The sequence below is a fragment of the Oncorhynchus nerka genome, unplaced genomic scaffold (genome assembly GCF_034236695.1).
Source record: "Oncorhynchus nerka isolate Pitt River unplaced genomic scaffold, Oner_Uvic_2.0 unplaced_scaffold_859, whole genome shotgun sequence".
Lineage (NCBI taxonomy): Eukaryota > Metazoa > Chordata > Actinopteri > Salmoniformes > Salmonidae > Oncorhynchus > Oncorhynchus nerka.
The window spans coordinates 143,429-167,901 of NW_027040422.1; the positions used below are offsets into that span (position 1 = coordinate 143,429).

At 47.5% G+C, this 24,473-nt stretch overlaps 1 protein-coding gene across 1 annotated transcript in view; it reads left to right on the forward strand.

The window, feature by feature from the left end:
• galr1b (galanin receptor 1b) overlaps window positions 1-24,473 on the forward strand; it is a 75,302-nt gene that overhangs the window by 44,840 nt on the left and 5,989 nt on the right. The window lies entirely within an intron of this gene.

A 24,473-nucleotide genomic window follows, 5' to 3' on the forward strand; every position in this document is an offset into this window, starting at 1 on the left:
TGATATCCCCCCTCCCTCTCCCCTCCCTCGTCTCTCCTCTACACGTGGTGTAACGACAACCAGAGATAGACAGTAACTATAGCAACACACGTACCTTCAACCTTGGGACTCTGCGTCTCAAACGGCACCTATTCTCTAGGGTGCACTAACTTTTCACCGCAGCCCTGTGCAACAGTAGTGCACTATATAGGGCACATATGTCAGAGTCAAGGCCCGCGGGCCACATCCGGCCCGCAAGAAGGTTTTTTACGGCCCCTGGGATGATCTTGATTTATTATTAGAACCGGCCCGCAGCAAGCCGGCAGCCCGCAGATCTTTTACACGCACCAATACTACATTTCCCACAATGCAAAGGTGACGCACCGAGCAGTAGGCTGCTTCATTTCAATATTTATTGGCACAGCAGTCGTCAGCATCACAGTAAAATTAACTTTCAGATACCCATCAAAAATGGCAAAACGGAAGGTGGATACTGAGAACCGGGGTTTCAAACAAGGTGGGAGTCGGAGTATATGTTCACGAAGGTAGCTGGAAAACCTGTGTGTCTTCTGTGTGGAGAAAGTGTGGCGGTACTGAAAGAGTATAATCTGAGACGACATTATGAAACGAAACACGCGGACAAAAACAAGAATATGGACATGGAACAAAGGCTACAAAAGGCAGAGGAATTAAAACGAGGCCTCAAATCTCGACAGGCTCTGTTCAAAAAGCCAAATCACAAGGCCAGGCTGCTGTCAAGGCCAGTTTTATTTTGGCAGAAGAGATCGCTAAATCAGCCCGGCCATTTACGGAGGATTTCATCAAAAACTGCATGATTAAAGTTTGTGACGAAGTTTGCCCAGAAAAAGGCAACTCTTTTTAAATGTGAGTCTGAGCAGAAACACCATTGCCGAGAGAGTAGACCAGTTGTCCATCAATCTAAAAGAGCAGCTTGTGAAAAAGGGAAAATATTTTATTGCATATTCCTTGGCTGTGGATGAGAGCACCGACATTTCTGACATTGCCCAGTTGTCAATTTTCATCCCGGAGTGGACTCCAACCTAAGCGTGACAGAGGAGTTTTGGCTTTACGTCCTATGCATGGCACAACTACGGGGCATGATTTGTATGAAGAGGTGTCAAGATGTGTAAATGAGATGGAGCTGCCTTGGGAAAAACTCGTGGGTTTGACAACCGACGGAGCACCTGCGATGTGTGGACACAGGAGCGGACTGGTGGCGAAGGGGAAAAGATGCAAGAGGAAAACGCGACAGGTGAGCTGACAGCTTATCATTGTATCATACACCAGGGCGTTGGTAAAGCCTTGAAAATGGAGCATGTAATGAGCATCATCACGCGCACAGTTAACTTTATCAGAGCCAAAGGTTTGAATCACCGCCAGTTCAAGGCATTTCTGACGGAGTTAGAAACGGAGCATGGTGATTTGCCTTATCACACAGAGGTGCGATGGCTAAGCCAGGGAAAGGTGCTTCAAAGATGTTTCGAGCTTCGTGAGGAGATTTGTCTGTTCTTGGACAGCAAAGGGAAAGACACAACACAACTCCGAGACGAAATGTTTCTGTGTGAAATGGCTTTTCTGTGTGACATTACGAGTCATCTGAATGCAATAAACTTGCAGCTGCAGGGTCGGGATCGTGTCATCTCTGATATGTACAGTACAGTGAAGGCATTTAAAACCAAACTGACTCTGTGGGAGACGCAGATGCGGAAAGAAAATTTGAGCCACTTTCCCAGCTGCCAGACCATGAAAGAGAAGCTCTCTACCAGTGCGTTCCGAGCACACAGTTGGCTGATAAAATAGGTATGCTTGCCGCTGACTTTCGACGCCGATTTGCTGACTTTGAAGCACAAAAAAGCAGGTTGGAACTGCTCGGTAACCCATTTGCTGTTGACGTGGAAAGCTCACCACCAAACCTCCAAATGGAGTTGATTGACCTCCAATGCAATGATGCACTGAGGGCAAAATATGCGGCAGTGGGTGCTGCGGAGTTCGCCCGTTTCCTCCCGGCACAATGCCCCAGCTGCGCATCCAGGCTGCTCAAACGTTGTCTATGTTTGGCAGCACATACCTGTGTGAACAACTGTTTTCTTTGATGAACCTGAACAAAACATCACACAGAAGTCGACTTACTGCTGAACACCTCCACTCAATTCTGAGGATTTCTTCAGCTCAGAGCCTTACCCCGAACATTGATGAACTTGTGGAAAAGATGGGACACCACCAAGTATCACCCTCAACCTCAAACAAGTGAACATTACTGTGCAATCACATATTTAGAGTTTTACTCAGTTCAAGTTTAAAAGTTAAAATTTAATATTTGTTTTCACTGCATGTTACTTCTCCTTAAACAAAGTGTTGTTTTTGATTAATAGATTTTTGCACTTTATTTTTTTGTATTTCAATCCAATTATATTTTAAAAATATTTCAGTTGAGTGGATGATAGAAAATTGCTATTATTGTTTTTTCTTTGAAGTAAATTTAGCCCACTTTTGCTAAAATAGAAAATATAGTCTACTGATGGTGCCTTGAATACCGGTTTCTTTCATTTAATGTTCATGTTATGGGGATATTTATATAAAGGAAATTTGTCTTTTGTGTCTGTTGAAAATTAAAGATTACTGACAGAGCCATAAGAAAATATTGCTTTATTTATCTGATCATATTGTAATATATTTGTTAGGTTTTCAGTAGGTTCAATTAGGTTCACTAGACTATATGCGTCATTTAAAAATTTTTCAATGAACATTCGAACAGTCCGGCCCTCGTCTTGTAGCTGATTTTTTTATTTGGCCCTCCGTCCATTTGACTTTGACACCCCTGATATAGGGGAATAGGGTGTCAATAGGGATGCAGCCTTTACCTCTCAATTGCTCAGTAGCGAATCTGCAAGACGTCTATGAGAAGAGCTGCAGAGATCATTCTGGGTTGAACATCACACTGATTTAACAGGGGAGGGTTGTCAAACTGATTTAACAGGGGAGGGTGTCAAACTGATTTAACAGGGGAGGGTTGTCAAACTGATTTAACAGGACAGGGGAGGGGAGGGTTGTCAAACTGATTTAACAGGGGGGGAGGGGAGGGTTGTCAAACTGATTTTTAACAGGGGAGGGTTGTCAAACTGATTTAACAGGACAGGGGAGGGGAGGGTTGTCAAACTGATTTAACAGGGGAGGGGAGGGTTGTCAAACTGATTTAACAGGGGAGTGGAGGGGAGGGTTGTCAAACGGATTTAACAGGGGAGGGGAGGGTTGTCAAACTGATTTAACAGGACAGGGGAGGGTTATCAAACTGATTTAACAGGGGAGGGGAGGGTTGTCAAACTGATTTAACAGGGGGGAGGGTTGTCAAACTGATTTAACAGGGGGGAGGGAGGGTTGTCAAACTGATTTAACAGGACAGGGGAGGGGAGGGTTGTCAAACTGATTTAACAGGGAGGGGAGGGAGGGTTGTCAAACTGATTTAACAGGGGAGGGGGGGAGGGTTGTCAAACTGATTTAACAGGGGAGGGGAGGGGAGGGTTGTCAAACTGATTTAACAGGACAGGGGAGGGGAGGGTTGTCAAACTGATTTAACAGGAGGGGAGGGAGGGTTGTCAAACTGATTTAACAGGGGAGGGGGGGAGGGTTGTCAAACTGATTTAACAGGGGACAGGGGAGGGGAGGGTTGTCAAACTGATTTAACAGGACAGGGGAGGGGGGGAGGGTTGTCAAACTGATTTAACAGGGGAGGGGAGGGTTGTCAAACTGATTTAACAGGGGAGGGGAGGGAGGGTTGTCAAACTGATTTAACAGGGGGGTTGTCAAACTGGGAGGGGAGGGTTGTCAAACTGATTTAACAGGGGAGGGGAGGGGAGGGTTGTCAAACTGATTTAACAGGAGGGGAGGGAGGGGAGGGTTGTCAAACTGATTTAACAGGGGGGAGGGGAGGGTTGTCAAACTGATTTAACAGGGGAGGGGAGGGGAGGGTTGTCAAACTGATTTAACAGGGGGGGAGGGGAGGGTTGTCAAACTGATTTAACAGGGGAGGGGAAGGTTGTCAAACTGATTTAACAGGACAGGGGAGGGGGAGGGTTGTCAAACTGATTTAACAGGGGGGGAGGGGAGGGAGGGTTGTCAAACTGATTTAACAGGACAGGGGAGGGTTATCAAACTGATTTAACAGGGGAGGGGAGGGTTGTCAAACTGATTTAACAGGGGAGGGGAGGGGAGGGTTGTCAAACTGATTTAACAGGACAGGGGGGGAGGGTTGTCAAACTGATTTAACAGGGGAGGGGAGGGGGAGGGGAGGGTTGTCAAACTGATTTAACAGGGGAGGGGAGGGAGGGTTGTCAAACTGATTTAACACGGGAGGGGAGGGTTGTCAAACTGATTTAACAGGGGGGAGGGTTGTCAAACTGATTTAACAGGACAGGGGAGGGGAGGGTTGTCAAACTGATTTAACAGGACAGGGGAGGGTTGTCAAACTGATTTAACAGGGGAGGGGAGGGAGGGTTGTCAAACTGATTTAACAGGGGAGGGGAGGGTTGTCAAACTGATTTAACAGGGGAGGGTTGTCAAACTGATTTAACAGGGGAGGGTTGTCAAACTGATTTAACAGGACAGGGGGGGAGGACAGGGGAGGGGAGGTTGTCAAACTGATTTAACAGGGGAGGGGGGGAGGGTTGTCAAACTGATTTAACAGGGGGAGGGGTCAAACTGATTCAACAGGGGAGGGGAGGGTTGTCAAACTGATTTAACAGGGGAGGGAGGGAGGGTTGTCAAACTGATTTAACAGGGGGGGGAGGGTTGTCAAACTGATTTAACAGGGAGGGGGGAGGGTTGTCAAACTGATTTAACAGGGGAGGGGAGGGGAGGGTTGTCAAACTGATTTAACAGGGAGGGAGGGTTGTCAAACTGATTTAACAGGGGAGGGGAGGGTTGTCAAACTGATTTAACAGGGGAGGGGAGGGTTGTCAAACTGATTTAACAGGGGAGGGGAGGGTTGTCAAACTGATTTAACAGGGGAGGGGAGGGTTGTCAAACTGATTTAACAGGGGAGGGTTGTCAAACTGATTTAACAGGGGAGGGGAGGGGAGGGTTGTCAAACTGATTTAACAGGGGAGGGGAGGGGAGGGTTGTCAAACTGATTTAACAGGGGAGGGGAGGGTTGTCAAACTGATTTAACAGGGGAGGGGAGGAGGGTTGTCAAACTGATTTAACAGGACAGGGGAGGGGAGGGTTGTCAAACTGATTTAACAGGGAGGGGAGGGGAGGGGAGGGGAGGGTTGTCAAACTGATTTAACAGGGGAGGGGGGGAGGGTTGTCAAACTGATTTAACAGGACAGGTTGGAGGGGAGGGTTGTCAAACTGATTTAACAGGACAGGGGAGGGGAGGGTTGTCAAACTGATTTAACAGGGGAGGGAGGGTTGTCAAACTGATTTAACAGGGGGGGGGGAGGGTTGTCAAACTGATTTAACAGGACAGGGAGGGTTGTCAAACTGATTTAACAGGGGAGGGGGGTTGTCAAACTGATTTAACAGGGGAGGAGGTTGTCAAACTGATTTAACAGGGGGGAGGGGAGGGTTGTCAAACTGATTTAGGGGGGGAGGGTTGACTGATTTAACAGGGGGAGGGTTGTCAAACTGATTTAACAGGGAGGGGAGGGAGGGTTGTCAAACTGATTTAACAGGGGAGGGGAGGGTTGTCAAACTGGGAGGGTTGTCAAACTGATTTAACAGGGAGGGGAGGGTTGTCAAACTGATTTAACAGGGGAGGGAGGGTTGTCAAACTGATTTAACAGGGGAGGGAGGGTTGTCAAACTGATTTAACAGGGGGGGAGGGTTGTCAAACTGATTTAACAGGGGAGGGGGGAGGGTTGTCAAACTGATTTAACAGGGGAGGGGAGGGGAGGGTTGTCAAACTGATTTAACAGGACAGGGAGGGAGGGTTGTCAAACTGATTTAACAGGGGAGGGGAGGGGAGGGTTGTCAAACTGATTTAACAGGGGAGGGGAGGGGAGGGTTGTCAAACTGATTTAACAGGGAGGGAGGGGAGGGTTGTCAAACTGATTTAACAGGGGAGGGGAGGGTTGTCAAACTGATTTAACAGGGAGGGTTGTCAAACTGATTTAACAGGGGAGGGGAGGGTTGTCAAACTGATTTAACAGGGGAGGGGAGGGTTGTCAAACTGATTTAACAGGACAGGGAGGAGGGTTGTCAAACTGATTTAACAGGGGAGGGGAGGGTTGTCAAACTGATTTAACAGGGGAGGGAGGGGGTTGTCAAACTGATTTAACAGGGGAGGGGAGGGAGGGTTGTCAAACTGATTTAACAGGGGAGGGACTGGGGAGGGTTGTCAAACTGATTTAACAGGGGAGGGAGGGGAGGGTTGTCAAACTGATTTAACAGGGGAGGGTTGTCAAACTGATTTAACAGGGGAGGGGAGGGTTGTCAAACTGATTTAACAGGGAGGGGAGGGTTGTCAAACTGATTTAACAGGGGGGAGGGGAGGGTTGTCAAACTGATTTAACAGGGGAGGGGAGGGTTGTCAAACTGATTTAACAGGGGAGGGAGGGTTGTCAAACTGATTTAACAGGGGAGGGGGAGGGTTGTCAAACTGATTTAACAGGGGAGGGGGGAGGGTTGTCAAACTGATTTAACAGGGGAGGGAGGGAGGGTTGTCAAACTGATTTAACAGGGAGGGGGGGGAGGGTTGTCAAACTGATTTAACAGGGGGGAGGGGAGGGTTGTCAAACTGATTTAACAGGGGAGGGGGGGGTTGTCAAACTGATTTAACAGGAGGGGGGGGAGGGTTGTCAAACTGATTTAACAGGGGGGAGGGGAGGGTTGTCAAACTGATTTAACAGGGAGGGGTTGTCAAACTGAGGGGGAGGGAGGGTTGTCAAACTGATTTAACAGGGGAGGGGAGGGAGGGTTGTCAAACTGATTTAACAGGGGAGGGGAGGGGAGGGTTGTCAAACTGATTTAACAGGGGAGGGAGGGTTGTCAAACTGATTTAACAGGACAGGGGGAGGGTTGTCAAACTGATTTAACAGGGAGGAGGGTTGTCAAACTGGGAGGGTTGTCAAACTGATTTAACAGGGGAGGGGGGGAGGGTTGTCAAACTGATTTAACAGGGGAGGGGAGGGTTGTCAAACTGATTTAACAGGGGGAGGGGAGGGTTGTCAAACTGATTTAACAGGGGAGGGGGGGGGGGGTTGTCAAACTGATTTAACAGGAGGGAGGGTTGTCAAACTGATTTAACAGGGGAGGGAGGGTTGTCAAACTGATTTAACAGGGGAGGGGAGGGTTGTCAAACTGATTTAACAGGGGAGGGGAGGGTTGTCAAACTGATTTAACAGGAGGGGAGGGGAGGGTTGTCAAACTGATTTAACAGGGGAGGGGAGGGGAGGGGGAGGGTTGTCAAACTGATTTAACAGGGGGGGAGGGGGGGAGGGTTGTCAAACTGATTTAACAGGGGAGGGGAGGGGAGGGTTGTCAAACTGATTTAACAGGGGAGGGGAGGGTTGTCAAACTGATTTAACAGGGGAGGGAGGGGGGTCAAACTGATTTAACAGGGGAGGGGAGGGAGGGGGGTTGTCAAACTGATTTAACAGGGGAGGGGGGAGGGTTGTCAAACTGATTTAACAGGGGGGAGGGTTGTCAAACTGATTTAACAGGGGAGGGGAGGGTTGTCAAACTGATTTAACAGGGGGGGAGGGTTGTCAAACTGATTTAACAGGGGAGGGAGGGTTGTCAAACTGATTTAACAGGAGGGGAGGGTTGTCAAACTGATTTAACAGGGGGGGGGAGGGTTGTCAAACTGATTTAACAGGACAGGGGAGGGGAGGGTTGTCAAACTGATTTAACAGGGAGGGGAGGGGAGGGTTGTCAAACTGATTTAACAGGGGAGGGGAGGGGAGGGTTGTCAAACTGATTTAACAGGGGAGGGGGGAGGGTTGTCAAACTGATTTAACAGGGGGGAGGGGAGGGTTGTCAAACTGATTTAACAGGGGGGGGAGGGGGGTTGTCAAACTGATTTAACAGGGGAGGGGGGGAGGGTTGTCAAACTGATTTAACAGGGGAGGGGAGGGTTGTCAAACTGATTTAACAGGGGGGAGGGAGGTTGGGGGGGAGGGTTGTCAAACTGATTTAACAGGGGAGGGGAGGGTTGTCAAACTGATTTAACAGGGGAGGGGAGGGTTGTCAAACTGATTTAACAGGGGAGGGAGGGGAGGGTTGTCAAACTGATTTAACAGGGTTGAGGGGAGGGTTGTCAAACTGATTTAACAGGGGAGGGGAGGGGAGGGTTGTCAAACTGATTTAACAGGGGAGGGGAGGGTTGTCAAACTGATTTAACAGGGGGGAGGGTTGTCAAACTGATTTAACAGGGGAGGGAGGGGAGGGTTGTCAAACTGATTTAACAGGGGGAGGGAGGGTTGTCAAACTGATTTAACAGGGGGAGGGGAGGGGTCAAACTGATTTAACAGGGGAGGGGAGGGTTGTCAAACTGATTTAACAGGGGGGGGGAGGGTTGTCAAACTGATTTAACAGGGGAGGGTTGTCAAACTGATTTAACAGGGGAGGGAGGGGAGGGTTGTCAAACTGATTTAACAGGGGAGGAGGGGAGGGTTGTCAAACTGATTTAACAGGGGGGGGAGGGTTGTCAAACTGATTTAACAGGGGGGGAGGGGAGGGTTGTCAAACTGATTTAACAGGGAGGGGAGGGGGTCAAACTGATTTAACAGGGGAGGGGAGGGTTGTCAAACTGATTTAACAGGGGAGGGGAGGGTTGTCAAACTGATTTAACAGGGGAGGGGAGGGTTGTCAAACTGATTTAACAGGGGGGAGGGGAGGGTTGTCAAACTGATTTAACAGGGAGGGGAGGGGAGGGTTGTCAAACTGATTTAACAGGGGAGGGGAGGGTTGTCAAACTGATTTAACAGGGGAGGGTTGTCAAACTGATTTAACAGGGGAGGGTTGTCAAACTGATTTAACAGGGGAGGGGAGGGGAGGGTTGTCAAACTGATTTAACAGGGGAGGGTTGTCAAACTGATTTAACAGGGGAGGGGAGGGTTGTCAAACTGATTTAACAGGGGAGGGGAGGGTTGTCAAACTGATTTAACAGGGGGAGGGGAGGGTTGTCAAACTGATTTAACAGGGGAGGGTTGTCAAACTGATTTAACAACAGGGGGGGAGGGTTGTCAAACTGATTTAACAGGGGAGGGGAGGGGAGGGTTGTCAAACTGATTTAAGGGGAGGGGACTGGGGAGGGGAGGGTTGTCAAACTGATTTAACAGGGAGGGGAGGGGAGGGTTGTCAAACTGATTTAACAGGGGAGGGAGGGTTGTCAAACTGATTTAACAGGGAGGGGAGGGGTCAAACTGGGAGGGTTGTCAAACTGATTTAACAGGGGGGGAGGGGGAGGGTTGTCAAACTGATTTAACAGGGGAGGAGGGAGGGTTGTCAAACTGATTTAACAGGGGAGGGGAGGGGAGGGTTGTCAAACTGATTTAACAGGGGAGGGAGGGTTGTCAAACTGATTTAACAGGGGAGGGGAGGGTTGTCAAACTGATTTCAGGGAGGGTTGTCAAACTGATTTAACAGGGGAGGGAGGGTTGTCAAACTGATTTAACAGGGGAGGGTTGTCAAACTGATTTAACAGGGGAGGGGAGGGGAGGGTTGTCAAACTGATTTAACAGGGGAGGGTTGTCAAACTGATTTAACAGGGGAGGGGAGGGGAGGGTTGTCAAACTGATTTAACAGGGGAGGGGAGGGGGTTGTCAAACTGATTTAACAGGGGAGGGTTGTCAAACTGATTTAACAGGGGAGGGGAGGGTTGTCAAACTGATTTAACAGGGGAGGGGAGGGTTGTCAAACTGATTTAACAGGGGAGGGGAGGGTTGTCAAACTGATTTAACAGGGGGAGGGAGGGTTGTCAAACTGATTTAACAGGAGGGGAGGGGAGGGTTGTCAAACTGATTTAACAGGGGAGGGGAGGGTTGTCAAACTGATTTAACAGGAGAGGGAGGGTTGTCAAACTGATTTAACAGGGGAGGGGAGGGGAGGGTTGTCAAACTGATTTAACAGGGGAGGGGAGGGTTGTCAAACTGATTTAACAGGGGAGGGTTGTCAAACTGATTTAACAGGGAGGGGAGGGGAGGGTTGTCAAACTGATTTAACAGGGGAGGGGAGGGGGTTGTCAAACTGATTTAACAGGGGGAGGGGAGGTTGTCAAACTGATTTAACAGGGGGGGGGGGGTTGTCAAACTGATTTAACAGGAGGGGAGGGGAGGGTTGTCAAACTGATTTAACAGGGGAGGGAGGGTTGTCAAACTGATTTAACAGGGGGGGGAGGGTTGTCAAACTGATTTAACAGGGGAGGGAGGGTTGTCAAACTGATTTAACAACAGGGGAGGGAGGGTTGTCAAACTGATTTAACAGATTTAACAGGGGAGGGGTCAAACTGATTTAACAGGGGGGGGGAGGGTTGTCAAACTGATTTAACAGGGGAGGGGAGGGTTGTCAAACTGATTTAACAGGGGAGGGGAGGGTTGTCAAACTGATTTAACAGGGGAGGGGAGGGTTGTCAAACTGATTTAACAGGGGAGGGGAGGGTTGTCAAACTGATTTAACAGGGGAGGGAGGGTTGTCAAACTGATTTAACAGGGGAGGGGAGGGGAGGGTTGTCAAACTGATTTAACAGGGGAGGGGAGGGTTGTCAAACTGGAGGGAGGGGAGGGTTGTCAAACTGATTTAACAGGGGGGGGGGGAGGGTTGTCAAACTGATTTAACAGGGGAGGGGAGGGTTGTCAAACTGATTTAACAGGGGGAGGGTTGTCAAACTGATTTAACAGGGGAGGAGGGAGGGTTGTCAAACTGATTTAACAGGGGAGGGGAGGGGGGTTGTCAAACTGATTTAACAGGGGAGGGGAGGGGGGTTGTCAAACTGATTTAACAGGAGGGGAGGGTTGTCAAACTGATTTAACAGGGGGGAGGGTTGTCAAACTGATTTAACAGGGAGGGGAGGGGAGGGTTGTCAAACTGATTTAACAGGGGAGGGGGGAGGGTTGTCAAACTGATTTAACAGGGGAGGGGAGGGTTGTCAAACTGATTTAACAGGGGGAGGGTTGTCAAACTGATTTAACAGGGGAGGGGAGGGGAGGGTTGTCAAACTGATTTAACAACAGGGAGGGGAGGGTTGTCAAACTGATTTAACAGGGGAGGGGGGGTTGTCAAACTGATTTAACAGGGAGGGGAGGGGAGGGTTGTCAAACTGATTTAACAGGGGAGGGGAGGGTTGTCAAACTGATTTAACAGGGGAGGGGAGGGTTGTCAAACTGATTTAACAGGAGGGGAGGGTTGTCAAACTGATTTAACAGGGGAGGGGAGGGGGAGGGTTGTCAAACTGATTTAACAGGGAGGGGAGGGGAGGGTTGTCAAACTGATTTAACAGGGGGGAGGGTTGTCAAACTGATTTAACAGGGGGGGGGAGGGTTGTCAAACTGATTTAACAGGGGAGGGGAGGGGAGGGTTGTCAAACTGATTTAACAGGGGGGAGGGAGGGTTGTCAAACTGATTTAACAGGGGAGGGGAGGGTTGTCAAACTGATTTAACAGGGGGGGGGAGGGTTGTCAAACTGATTTAACAGGGGAGGGGAGGGTTGTCAAACTGATTTAACAGGGGAGGGAGGAGGGTTGTCAAACTGATTTAACAGGGGAGGTTGGGGAGGGTTGTCAAACTGATTTAACAGGGGGAGGGAGGGTTGTCAAACTGATTTAACAGGGGGGAGGGTTGTCAAACTGATTTAACAGGGGAGGAGGGGAGGGTTGTCAAACTGATTTAACAGGGGAGGGGAGGGTTGTCAAACTGATTTAACAGGGGGAGGGTTGTCAAACTGATTTAACAGGGGAGGGTTGTCAAACTGATTTAACAGGGGAGGGGAGGGTTGTCAAACTGATTTAACAGGGAGGAGGAGGTTGTCAAACTGAGGGGAGGGTTGTCAAACTGATTTAACAGGGGAGGGGAGGGAGGGTTGTCAAACTGATTTAACAGGAGGGGAGGGTCAAACTGAGGGGAGGGGGGGGTTGTCAAACTGATTTAACAGGAGGGGAGGGTTGTCAAACTGATTTAACAGGGGAGGGGAGGGTTGTCAAACTGATTTAACAGGGGAGGGAGGGGAGGGTTGTCAAACTGATTTAACAGGGGAGGGTTGTCAAACTGATTTAAGGGGGGGGGAGGGTTGTCAAACTGATTTAACAGGGGAGGGGAGGGTTGTCAAACTGATTTAACAGGGGAGGGTTGTCAAACTGATTTAACAGGGGAGGGGAGGGTTGTCAAACTGATTTAACAGGGGGGGAGGGGAGGGTTGTCAAACTGGGAGGGTTGTCAAACTGATTTAACAGGGGGGGAGGGGAGGGTTGTCAAACTGATTTAACAGGGGAGGGGAGGGTTGTCAAACTGATTTAACAGGGGGGAGGGGGAGGGTTGTCAAACTGATTTAACAGGGGAGGGGAGGGTTGTCAAACTGATTTAACAGGGAGGGAGGGGAGGGTTGTCAAACTGATTTAACAGGAGGGGAGGGTTGTCAAACTGATTTAACAGGGGAGGGGGGAGGGTTGTCAAACTGATTTAACAGGGGGGGAGGGGAGGGTTGTCAAACTGATTTAACAGGGGAGGGGAGGGTTGTCAAACTGATTTAACAGGGGGGGAGGGGAGGGTTGTCAAACTGATTTAACAGGGGAGGGGAGGGGAGGGTTGTCAAACTGATTTAACAGGGGAGGGTTGTCAAACTGATTTAACAGGGGAGGGTTGTCAAACTGATTTAACAGGGGAGGGAGGGTTGTCAAACTGATTTAACAGGGAGGGGAGGGGAGGGTTGTCAAACTGATTTAACAGGGGGGGGAGGGTTGTCAAACTGATTTAACAGGGAGGGGAGGGAGGGTTGTCAAACTGATTTAACAGGGGAGGGAGGGGAGGGTTGTCAAACTGATTTAACAGGGGAGGGGAGGGGAGGGTTGTCAAACTGATTTAACAGGGGGGGGGAGGGTTGTCAAACTGATTTAACAGGGGAGGGAGGGGGTTGTCAAACTGATTTAACAGGGGAGGGGAGGGTTGTCAAACTGATTTAACAGGGGGGGAGGGTTGTCAAACTGATTTAACAGGGGAGGGAGGGGAGGGTTGTCAAACTGATTTAACAGGACAGGGGAGGGTTGTCAAACTGATTTAACAGGGGAGGGGGAGGGAGGGTTGTCAAACTGATTTAACAGGAGGGGAGGGAGGGTTGTCAAACTGATTTAACAGGGGAGGGGTCAAACTGATTTAACAGGGGGGAGGGTTGTCAAACTGATTTAACAGGGGGGGGGGAGGGTTGTCAAACTGATTTAACAGGGAGGGGGGAGGGTTGTCAAACTGATTTAACAGGGGAGGGGAGGGAGGGTTGTCAAACTGATTTAACAGGGGGAGGGGAGGGGAGGGTTGTCAAACTGATTTAACAGGGGAGGGGAGGGTTGTCAAACTGATTTAACAGGGGGGGGAGGGTTGTCAAACTGATTTAACAGGGGAGGGGAGGGTTGTCAAACTGATTTAACAGGGGGGGGGAGGGGAGGGGAGGGTTGTCAAACTGATTTAACAGGGGAGGGAGGGGGGTTGTCAAACTGATTTAACAGGGGAGGGTTGTCAAACTGATTTAACAGGGGAGGGGGAGGTTGTCAAACTGATTTAACAGGGGAGGGTTGTCAAACTGATTTAACAGGGGAGGGGGGAGGGTTGTCAAACTGATTTAACAGGGGAGGGAGGGTTGTCAAACTGATTTAACAGGGGAGGGAGGGTTGTCAAACTGATTTAACAGGGGAGGGGAGGGGAGGGTTGTCAAACTGATTTAACAGGGGGGAGGGGAGGGTTGTCAAACTGATTTAACAGGGGAGGGGGGAGGGTTGTCAAACTGATTTAACAGGGGGGAGGGGAGGGTTGTCAAACTGATTTAACAGGGGGGGGAGGGTTGTCAAACTGATTTAACAGGGGAGGGGAGGGAGGGTTGTCAAACTGATTTAACAGGGGGGAGAGGTTGTCAAACTGATTTAACAGGGGAGGGTTGAGGAGGGAGGGTTGTCAAACTGATTTAACAGGGGAGGGGAGGGTTGTCAAACTGATTTAACAGGGGAGGGGAGGGTTGTCAAACTGATTTAACAGGGGAGGGGAGGGAGGGTTGTCAAACTGATTTAACAGGGGAGGGGGGGGAGGGTTGTCAAACTGATTTAACAGGGAGGGGGGAGGGTTGTCAAACTGATTTAACAGGGGAGGGGAGGGTTGTCAAACTGATTTAACAGGGAGGGGAGGGTTGTCAAACTGATTTAACAGGGGAGGGGAGGGTTGTCAAACTGATTTAACAGGAGGGGAGGGAGGGAGGGTTGTCAAACTGATTTAACAGGGGAGGGTTGTCAAACTGATTTAACAGGGGAGGGAGGGTTGTCAAACTGATTTAACAGGGGAGGGGAGGGGAGGGTTGTCAAACTGATTTAACAGGGGGAGGGTTGTCAAACTGATTTAACAGGGGAGGGGGGGAGGGTTGTCAAACTGATTTAACAGGGGAGGGGAGGGAGGGTTGTCAAACTGATTTAACAGGGGAGGGTTGTCAAACTGATTTAACAGGGGAGGGGAGGGTTGTCAAACTGATTTAACAGGGGAGGGGAGGGGAGGGTTGTCAAACTGATTTAACAGGGGGGAGGGTTGTCAAACTGATTTAACAGGGGAGGGGAGGGTTGTCAAACTGATTTAACAGGACAGGGGAGGGTTGTCAAACTGATTTAACAGGGGAGGGGAGGGTTGTCAAACTGATTTAACAGGAGGGAGGGAGGGTTGTCAAACTGATTTAACAGGGAGGGGAGGGTTGTCAAACTGATTTAACAGGGGGAGGGTTGTCAAACTGATTTAACAGGGGAGGGTTGTCAAACTGGGGAGGGGAGGGTTGTCAAACTGATTTAACAGGGGAGGGGAGGGTTGTCAAACTGATTTAACAGGGGAGGGGAGGGGGTTGTCAAACTGATTTAACAGGGGAGGGGAGGGGAGGGTTGTCAAACTGATTTAACAGGGGAGGGGAGGGTTGTCAAACTGATTTAACAGGGGAGGGGAGGGTTGTCAAACTGATTTAACAGGGGAGGGGAGGGTTGTCAAACTGATTTAACAGGGGAGGGGAGGGGGGTTGTCAAACTGATTTAACAGGAGGGGAGGGGAGGGTTGTCAAACTGATTTAACAGGGGGGGAGGGTTGTCAAACTGATTTAACAGGGAGGGGAGGGAGGGTTGTCAAACTGATTTAACAGGGGAGGGGAGGGTTGTCAAACTGATTTAACAGGGGAGGGGAGGGTTGTCAAACTGATTTAACAGGACAGGGAGGGAGGGTTGTCAAACTGATTTAACAGGGGAGGGGAGGGAGGGTTGTCAAACTGATTTAACAGGGAGGGGAGGGGAGGGTTGTCAAACTGATTTAACAGGGGAGGGGAGGGTTGTCAAACTGATTTAACAGGGGAGGGGAGGGTTGTCAAACTGATTTAACAACAGGGGAGGGTTGTCAAACTGATTTAACAGGACAGGGAGGGGAGGGTTGTCAAACTGATTTAACAGGGGAGGGTTGTCAAACTGATTTAACAGGGGAGGGGAGGGTTGTCAAACTGATTTAACAGGGGGGGAGGGGAGGGTTGTCAAACTGATTTAACAGGGGAGGGGAGGGTTGTCAAACTGATTTAACAGGGGAGGGGAGGGTTGTCAAACTGATTTAACAGGGGGAGGGTTGTCAAACTGATTTAACAGGGGGAGGGGAGGGTTGTCAAACTGATTTAACAGGGGAGGGTTGTCAAACTGATTTAACAGGGGAGGGGGGAGGGTTGTCAAACTGATTTAACAGGGGAGGGTTGTCAAACTGATTTAACAGGGGAGGGGAGGGTTGTCAAACTGATTTCAGGGAGGGAGGGTTGTCAAACTGATTTAACAGGGGAGGGTTGTCAAATTGATTTAACAGGGGAGGGTTGTCAAACTGATTTAAAAGGGGAGGGGAGGGTTGTCAAACTGATTTAACAGGGGAGGGGAGGGGAGGGTTGTCAAACTGATTTAACAGGACAGGGGAGGGTTGTCAAACTGATTTAACAGGGGAGGGGAGGGTTGTCAAACTGATTTAACAGGGGAGGGGAGGGTTGTCAAACTGATTTAACAGGGGAGGGGAGGGGAGGGTTGTCAAACTGATTTAACAGGACAGGGGAGGGTTGTCAAACTGATTTAACAGGACAGGGGAGGGTTATCAAACTGATTTAACAGGGGAGGGGAGGGGAGGGTGTCAAACTGATTTAACAGGGGAGGGGAGGGTTGTCAAACTGATTTAACAGGGGGGGAGGGAGGGTTGTCAAACTGATTTAACAGGGAGGGGGGGAGGGGAGGGTTGTCAAACTGATTTAACAGGACAGGGGAGGGAGGGTTGTCAAACTGATTTAACAGGGGAGGGGAGGGTTGTCAAACTGATTTAACAGGGGAGGGGAGGGAGGGTTGTCAAACTGATTCAACAGGACAGGGGGGGAGGGTTGTCAAACTGATTTAACAGGGGAGGGTTGTCAAACTGATTTAACAGGGGAGGGGAGGGTTGTCAAACTGATTTAACAGGGGAGGGTTGTCAAACTGATTTAACAGGACAGGGGAGGGGAGGGTTGTCAAACTGATTTAACAGGGGAGGGAGGGTTGTCAAACTGATTTAACAGGACAGGGGAGGGGAGGGTTGTCAAACTGATTTAACAGGGGAGGGGAGGGTTGTCAAACTGATTTAACAGGGGAGGGGAGGGTTGTCAAACGGATTTAACAGGGGAGGGGAGGGGAGGGTTGTCAAGCTGATTTAACAGGGGAGGGGAGGGAGGGTTGTCAAACTGATTTAACAGGGAGGGTTGTCAAACTGATTTAACAGGACAGGGGAGGGGAGGGTTGTCAAACTGATTTAACAGGACAGGGAGGGTTGTCAAACTGATTTTGTTGCCTTCTGTGTGTTTTAGGGGGAAACATGGTAGGGTAGGGTAGTGTTTTCGGGGTGACGGGGGAAGGTAGTGTGTTTTGGGGGGGACATGGGAGGGTAGTGTGTTTTGGGGATGACAGGGGAAGGTAGTTTGTTTTGGGGGGGGAAACATGGGAGGGTAGTGTGTTTTGGGGGCGAACATGGAAGGGTGTGTGTTTTGGGGGGGACAGGGGAGGGTAGTGTGTTTTTTCTATATAAGGTCCCACAGTTAACAGTGCATGTCAGAGCAAAATCCAAGCCAAGAGGTCGAAGGAATCGTCCGTAGAGCTACGAGACAGGATTGTGTCGAGGCACAGATCTGGGAAAGGTAACCAAAACAAGGTCCCCAAGAACACAGTGGCCTCCATCATTCTTAAATGTTAGAAGTTTGGAACCACCAAGAATGCAGTAGTGGCTTCGAGACAAGTCTGAATGTCCTTGAGTGGCCCAGCCAGAGCCTGGACTTGAACCCGATCGAACATCTTTGGAGAGACCTGCAAATAGCTGTGCAGCAACACTCCCCATCCAACCTGACAGAGCTTGAGTGGATCAGCAGAAAATAAGAAACTCCCCAAATACAGGTGTGCCAAGTTTGTAGCGTCATACTCAAGAAGAGTCAAGGCTGTAATCGCTGCCAAAGGTGCTTCAAGAAAGTGTTGAGTAAAGGGTCTGAATACTTATGTAAATGTGATATTTAAGTTTTTTATTTTACTTTTATAAATGAGCAAAAATGCCTTTGTCATTATGAGGTATGGTGATGTCATTATGGGGTATGGTGATGTCATTATGGGGTATGGTGATGTCATTATGGGGTATGATGATGTCATTATGGGGTATGGTGATGTCATTATGGGGTATGGTGATGTCATTATGGGGTATGGTGATGTCATTATGGGGTATGGTGATGTCATTATGGGGTATGGTGATGTCATTATGGGGTATGGTGATGTATGGGATATGGTGATGTCATTATGGGGTATGGGGTATGATGATGTCATTATGGGGTATGGTGATGTCATTATGGGGTATGGTGATGTCATTATGGGGTATGATGATGTCATTATGGGGTATGGTGATGTCATTATGGGGTATGGTGATGTCATTATGGGGTATGGTGATGTCATTATGGGGTATGGTGATGTCATTATGGGGTATGGTGATGTCATTATGGGGTATGGTGTGTAAATTGATGAGGGACCAAAACAAGTGGATCCATTTTAGAATAAGACTGTATGTGACGTAACAAAACGTAGAAAAAGTGAAGGGGTCTGAATACTTTACGAATGTCCAGAATGTGAAAAGCATCAAGGCAAACAGGGGCTATTTGTTTAACACTTTTTTGGTTACTATATGATTCCATATGTGTTATTTCATAGTTTTCATGTCTTCACTGTTATTCTACAATGTAGAAAATAGTAAAAAAAATAAAAAAACGTTGAATGAGTAGGTGTGTCCAAACTTTTGAATTATATAATTGGAGCCAGTTTACTCCTACAACAGAACAATGATCCAAAGCACAGCTCCAAACTATACAAGAGCTATGTAGGGAAGAAGCAGTCAGCTGGTATTCTGTCTGTAATGGAGTGGCCAGCACAGTCACTGGATCTCAACCCTATGGAGCTGTTGTGGGAGCAGCTTCACTGTATGGTACGTAAGAAGTGCCCATCAAGCCACTCCAACTTGTGGGAGGTGCTTCAGGAAGCATGGGGTGTAATCTCTTCAGATTACCTCAACAAATTGACAACTAGAAGCCATCAGGCCAATCCAACTGGTGGGAGGTGCTTCAGGAAGCATGGGGTGTAAATCTCTTCAGATTACCTCAACAAATTGACAACTAGAAGCCATCAGGCCAATCCAACTGGTGGGAGGTGCTTCAGGAAGCATGGGGTGTAAATCTCTTCAGATTACCTCAACAAATTGACAACTAGAAGCCATCAGGCCAATCCAACTGGTGGGAGGTGCTTCAGGAAGCATGGGGTGAAATCTCTTCAGATTACCTCAACAGATTGACAACTAGAAGCCATCAGGCCAATCCAACTGGTGGGAGGTGCTTCAGGAAGCATGGGGTGTAAATCTCTTCAGATTACCTCAACAAATTGACAACTAGAAGCCATCAGGCCAATCCAACTTGTGGGAGGTGCTTCAGGAAGCATGGGGTGTAAATCTCTTCAGATTACCTCAACAAATTGACAACTAGAAGCCATCAGGCCAATCCAACTGGTGGGAGGTGCTTCAGGAAGCATGGGGTGAAATCTCTTCAGATTACCTCAACAAATTGACAACTAGAAGCCATCAGGCCACTCCAACTTGTGGGAGGTGCTTCAGGAAGCATGGGGTGAAATCTCTTCAGATTACCTCAACAAATTGACAACTAGAAGCCATCAGGCCAATCCAACTGGTGGGAGGTGCTTCAGGAAGCATGGGGTGAAATCTCTTCAGATCACCTCAACAAATTGACAACTAGAAGCCAAAGATCTGCTAAGGCTGTATTTGCTGCAAACAGAGAATTATTTTGAACTGATATTGCAGGCGAAGGCCTGAGGAAAATCCAATCAGGAAGTGACTCTTATTTTGAAAGATCTGTGTTCCTATGCATCCGTATTGACCATTGAAAAGGGATATCAACCAAATTCCTTTTTCTGTGGCTTCCCTCAGGTGTCTACAGCCTTTAGACGTAGTTTCAGGCCTTTATTTTGAAGAATGAGCATAAATGTCCACATTGCGTAAGTGGTCAGTTGTTGGCTCTCAGTGTGATTTTTGCGCAAAACAGAGAGGTGGCCATTTTTCCGCCCGGTCCTAATGAAAAGCCAACTGTCCCGGTTGATATATTATCGAATAGATATTTGAAAAACACCTTGAGGTTTGATTATAAAAAACGTTTGCCATCTTTCTGTCGATATTTAATTTTTGTCTGCGTTGTCGTGACCGCTATTTCCGGTGGATTCCTGGGCATAACGCATCAAACTAACGGAGGTATTTGGATATAAAAAAAATATCTTTATGGAACAAAAGGAACATTTGCTGTCTAACTGTGAGTCTCGTGAGTGAAAACATCCGAAGATCATCAAAGGTAAATGATTAATTTGATTGCTTTTCTGATTTTCGTGACCAAGTTACGTGCCGCTAGGTGTACATAATGTCTTGTTAGTATATCGATAAACTTACACAAACGCTTGTATTGTTTTCGCTGTAAAGCATCATTTCAAAATCTGAGACGACAGGGTGATTAACAAAAGGCTAAGCTGTGTTTCGCTATATTTCACTTGTGATTTCATGAATATGAATATTTTCTAGTAAGATTATTTGACCGTTGCGCTATGCTATTTAGCGTAGTTGATGACAATTATCCCGGATCCGGAATGGGTGGTTCCAATGAACTGCCTTGTTCAGATGGCAGAACGACAGATTTTTACCTTGTCAGCTACGGGGATTTGATACAGCAACCTTTTGGTTACTGGCCCAACACTCTAACCACTAGTCTACCTGCTGGTTACTAGTCCAACACTCTAACCACTAGTCTACCTTCTGGTTACTAGTCCAACACTCTAACCACTAGGCTACCTGCTGGTTACTAGTCCGACACTCTAACCACTAGACTACCTGCTGGTTACTGGCCAAACGCTCTAACCACTAGTCTACCTGCTGGTTACTAGTCCAACACTCTAACCACTAGTCTACCTGCTGGTTACTAGTCCAACACTCTAACCACTAGTCTACCTGCTGGTTACTAGTCCGACACTCTAACCACTAGACTACCTTTTGGTTACTGGCCAAACGCTCTAACCACTAGTCTACCTGCTGGTTACTAGTCCGACACTCTAACCACTAGACTACCTGCTGGTTACTGGCCAAACGCTCTAACCACTAGGCTACCTGCTGGTTACTAGTCCAACACTCTAACCACACAGACAGACAGACAGACAGACAGACAGACAGACAGGCAGACAGGCAGACAGGCAGACAAACAGACAGACAGACATTGCCTACAGGTCCGATATAGTAACAGGTCTGATATCTGACAAAGTAAACATTATATATTAAACATTGTACATTTTGTCATGTTGTATAGAGATTCAGTTTAGCATCAACAGGACAGTATCACATCAACTCAGTCAGTTATGTGATCAATAGGACAGTATCACATCAACTCAGTCAGTTATGTGATCAATAGGACAGTATCACATCAACTCAGTCAGTTATGTGATCAATAAGAAAGACAGTATCACATCAACTCAGTCAGTTATATGATGTGATCAATAGGACAGTATCACATCAACTCAGTCAGTTATGTGATGTGATCAATAGGACAGTATCACATCAACTCAGTCAGTTATGTGATGTGATCAATAGGACAGTATCACATCAACTCAGTCAGTTATGTGATGTGATCAATAGGACAGTATCACATCAACTCAGTCAGTTATGTGATGTGATCAATAGGACAGTATCACATCAACTCAGTCAGTTATGTGATGTGATCAATAGGACAGTATCACATCAACTCAGTCAGTTATATGATGTGATCAATAGGACAGTATCACATCAACTCAGTCAGTTATGTGATCAATAGGACAGTAACACATCAACTCAGTCAGTTATATGATGTGATCAATAGGACAGTATCACATCAACTCAGTCAGTTATATGATGTGATCAATAGGACAGTATCACATCAACTCAGTCAGTTATGTGATCAATATGACAGTATCACATCAACTCAGTCAGTTATGTGATCAATAGGACAGTAACACATCAACTCAGTCAGTTATAGGATGTGATCAATAGGACAGTATCACATCAACTCAGTCAGTTATGTGATCAATAGGACAGTATCACATCAACTCAGTCAGTTATGTGATGTGATCAATAGGACAGTATCACATCAACTCAGTCAGTTATATGATGTGATCAATATGACAGTATCACATGTGTGTGTAGTCAGTGTTGTTTGAAGTGTTGTGGTCTGTAGTCAGTGTTGGTCTGTAGTCAGTGTTGTTTGAAGTGTTGTGGTCTGTAGTCAGTGTTTGTCTGTAGTCAGTGTTGTTTGAAGTGTCGTGGTCTGTAGTCAGTATTGGTCTGTAGTCAGTGTTGTTTGAAGTGTTGTGGTCTGTAGTCAGTGTTATTTGAAGTGTTGTGGTCTGTAGTCAGTGTTGTTTGAAGTGTTGTGGTCTGTAGTCAGTGTTGTTTGAAGTGTTGTGGTCTGTAGTCAGTGTTGGTCTGTAGTCAGTGTTGTTTGAAGTGTCGTGGTCTGTAGTCAGTGTTGTTTGAAGTGTCGTGGTCTGTAGTCAGTATTGTTTGAAGTGTTGTGGTCTGTAGTCAGTGTTGGTCTGTAGTCAGTGTTGTTTGAAGTGTCGTGGTCTGTAGTCAGTGTTTGTCTGTAGTCAGTGTTGTTTGAAGTGTCGTGGTCTGTAGTCAGTATTGTTTGAAGTGTCGTGGTCTGTAGTCAGTGGTTTGAAGTGTCGTGGTCTGTAGTCAGTGGTTTGAAGTGTCGTGGTCTGTAGTCAGTGTTGGTCTGTAGTCAGTGTGTTTGGTTGAAGTGCCGTGGTCTGTAGTCAGTGTTGTTTGAAGGGTCGTGGTCTGTAGTCAGTGGTTTGAAGTGTTGTGGTCTGTAGTCAGTGTTGTTTGAAGTGTTGTGGTCTGTAGTCAGTGTTGTTTGAAGTGTCGTGGTCTGTAGTCAGTGTTGTTTGAAGTGTCGTGGTCTGTAGTCAGTGTGGTTCGAAGTGTCGTGGTCTGTAGTCAGTGCTGTTTGAAGTGTCGTGGTCTGTAGTCAGTGTTGGTCTGTAGTCAGTGTTGTTTGAAGTGTTGTGGTCTGTAGTCAGTGCTGTTTGAAGTGTCGTGGTCTGTAGTCAGTGTTGTTTGAAGTGTTGTGGTCTGTAGTCAGTGTTGGTCTGTAGTCAGTGTTGTTTGAAGTGTCGTGGTCTGTAGTCAGTGTTGTTTGAAGTGTCGTGGTCTGTAGTCAGTGTTGTTTGAAGTGTTGGTCTGTAGTCAGTGTTGGTCTGTAGTCAGTGTTGTTTGAAGTGTCGTGGTCTGTAGTCAGTGTTGGTCTGTAGTCAGTGCTGTTTGAAGTGTCGTGGTCTGTAGTCAGTGTTTGAAGTGTCGTGGTCTGTAGTCAGTGTTTGAAGTGTCGTGGTCTGTAGTCAGTGTTGGTCTGTAGTCAGTGGTTTGAAGTGTCGTGGTCTGTAGTCAGTGGTTTGAAGTGACAGGTCTGTAGTCAGATTGTTCTCTGGTCTGTGATGTCAGTGTTGTCTTTGAAGTGTCGTTCAGTGTTGTAGTTCTTTGTGTTGGTCTGTAGTCAGTGATCACGTTTTGCCTTCAATTATTCAGTCTGCCATCTGATAGGTCTCAGTCAGTGTTGGTCTGTAGTCAGTGTTGTTTGAAGTTGTAGTTCTTTGTGGTCTGTAGTCAGTGTTGTAGTTCTTTTGTCAAGTGTTGTAGTTCTGTAGTCTTTGTGTCAGCAGTGTTGTAGTTCTGTGTCAAAGTGTGTTGGTTCTGTCAGTCAGTGTTGTAGTTCTTTGTGTCAGCGTTGGTTCTGTCAGTCAGTGTTGTTCTTTTGTCAGCAGTGTTGTGGTTCTTTGTGTCAGCAGTGTTGTTTGAGCAGTGTTGTAGTTCTGTCAGTCAGTGTTGTAGTTCTTTGTGTCAGCAGTGTTGTAGTTCTTTGTGTCAGTCAGTGTTGTTTTGATGGAGTTCTTTGTGTCAGCAGTGTTGTGCTCCTAGTTCTTTGTGTCAGCATGTTCTTTGAGTAGCTGTTCTTTGTTCAGCAGTGTTGCTGAAGTTCTTTGTGTCAGCAGTGTTGTAATTGTAGTTCTTTGTGTCAGCCCCAGTCAGCAGTGTTGTAGAAACACAGTTTTGTTGTAGTTCTTTGTGTCAGACAGTGTTGAGTTCACTTGTAGTTCTTTTCAGCACAGTTCTTTGTGTCAGCAGTGTTGTGTAGTTCTTTGTGTCAGCACACTTTGTGTCAGCAGTGTTGTGTTCTTTGTGTCAGCAGTTGTTGTAGTTCTTTGTCAGCAGGAAGTTCTTTGTGCCAGAAGTTCTCCATTGAGTTCTTTGTGTCAGCAGAGAGTTAGTTCTTTGTGTCAGCAGTGTTGTTGTAGTTCTTTGTGTCAGCAGTGTTGTAGTTCTTTGTTCAGTGTTCTTCCTGAATCGTTTGGTTCTTTGTCAAGTGGGTCTTTGTGTAACACCGCAGACTGATCACGTTAATCAATGCCTTCAATTATGTTCAGTTCTTGTGTGCCATGTTGAGTTCTTTGTGTCAGCACCAAGTTCTTTGACAACAAACAGCACTGTTGTTGTAGTTCTTTGTGTCAGCAGTGTTGTAGTTCTTTGTGTCAGCAGTGTTGTAGTTCTGTGTGTCAGCATTGTTGTAGTGCTTTGTGTCAGCAGTGTTGTTGTAGTTCTTTGTGTCAGCAGTGTTGTAGTTCTTTGTGTCAGCAGTGTTGTTGTAGTTCTTTGTGTCAGCAGTGTTGTAGTAG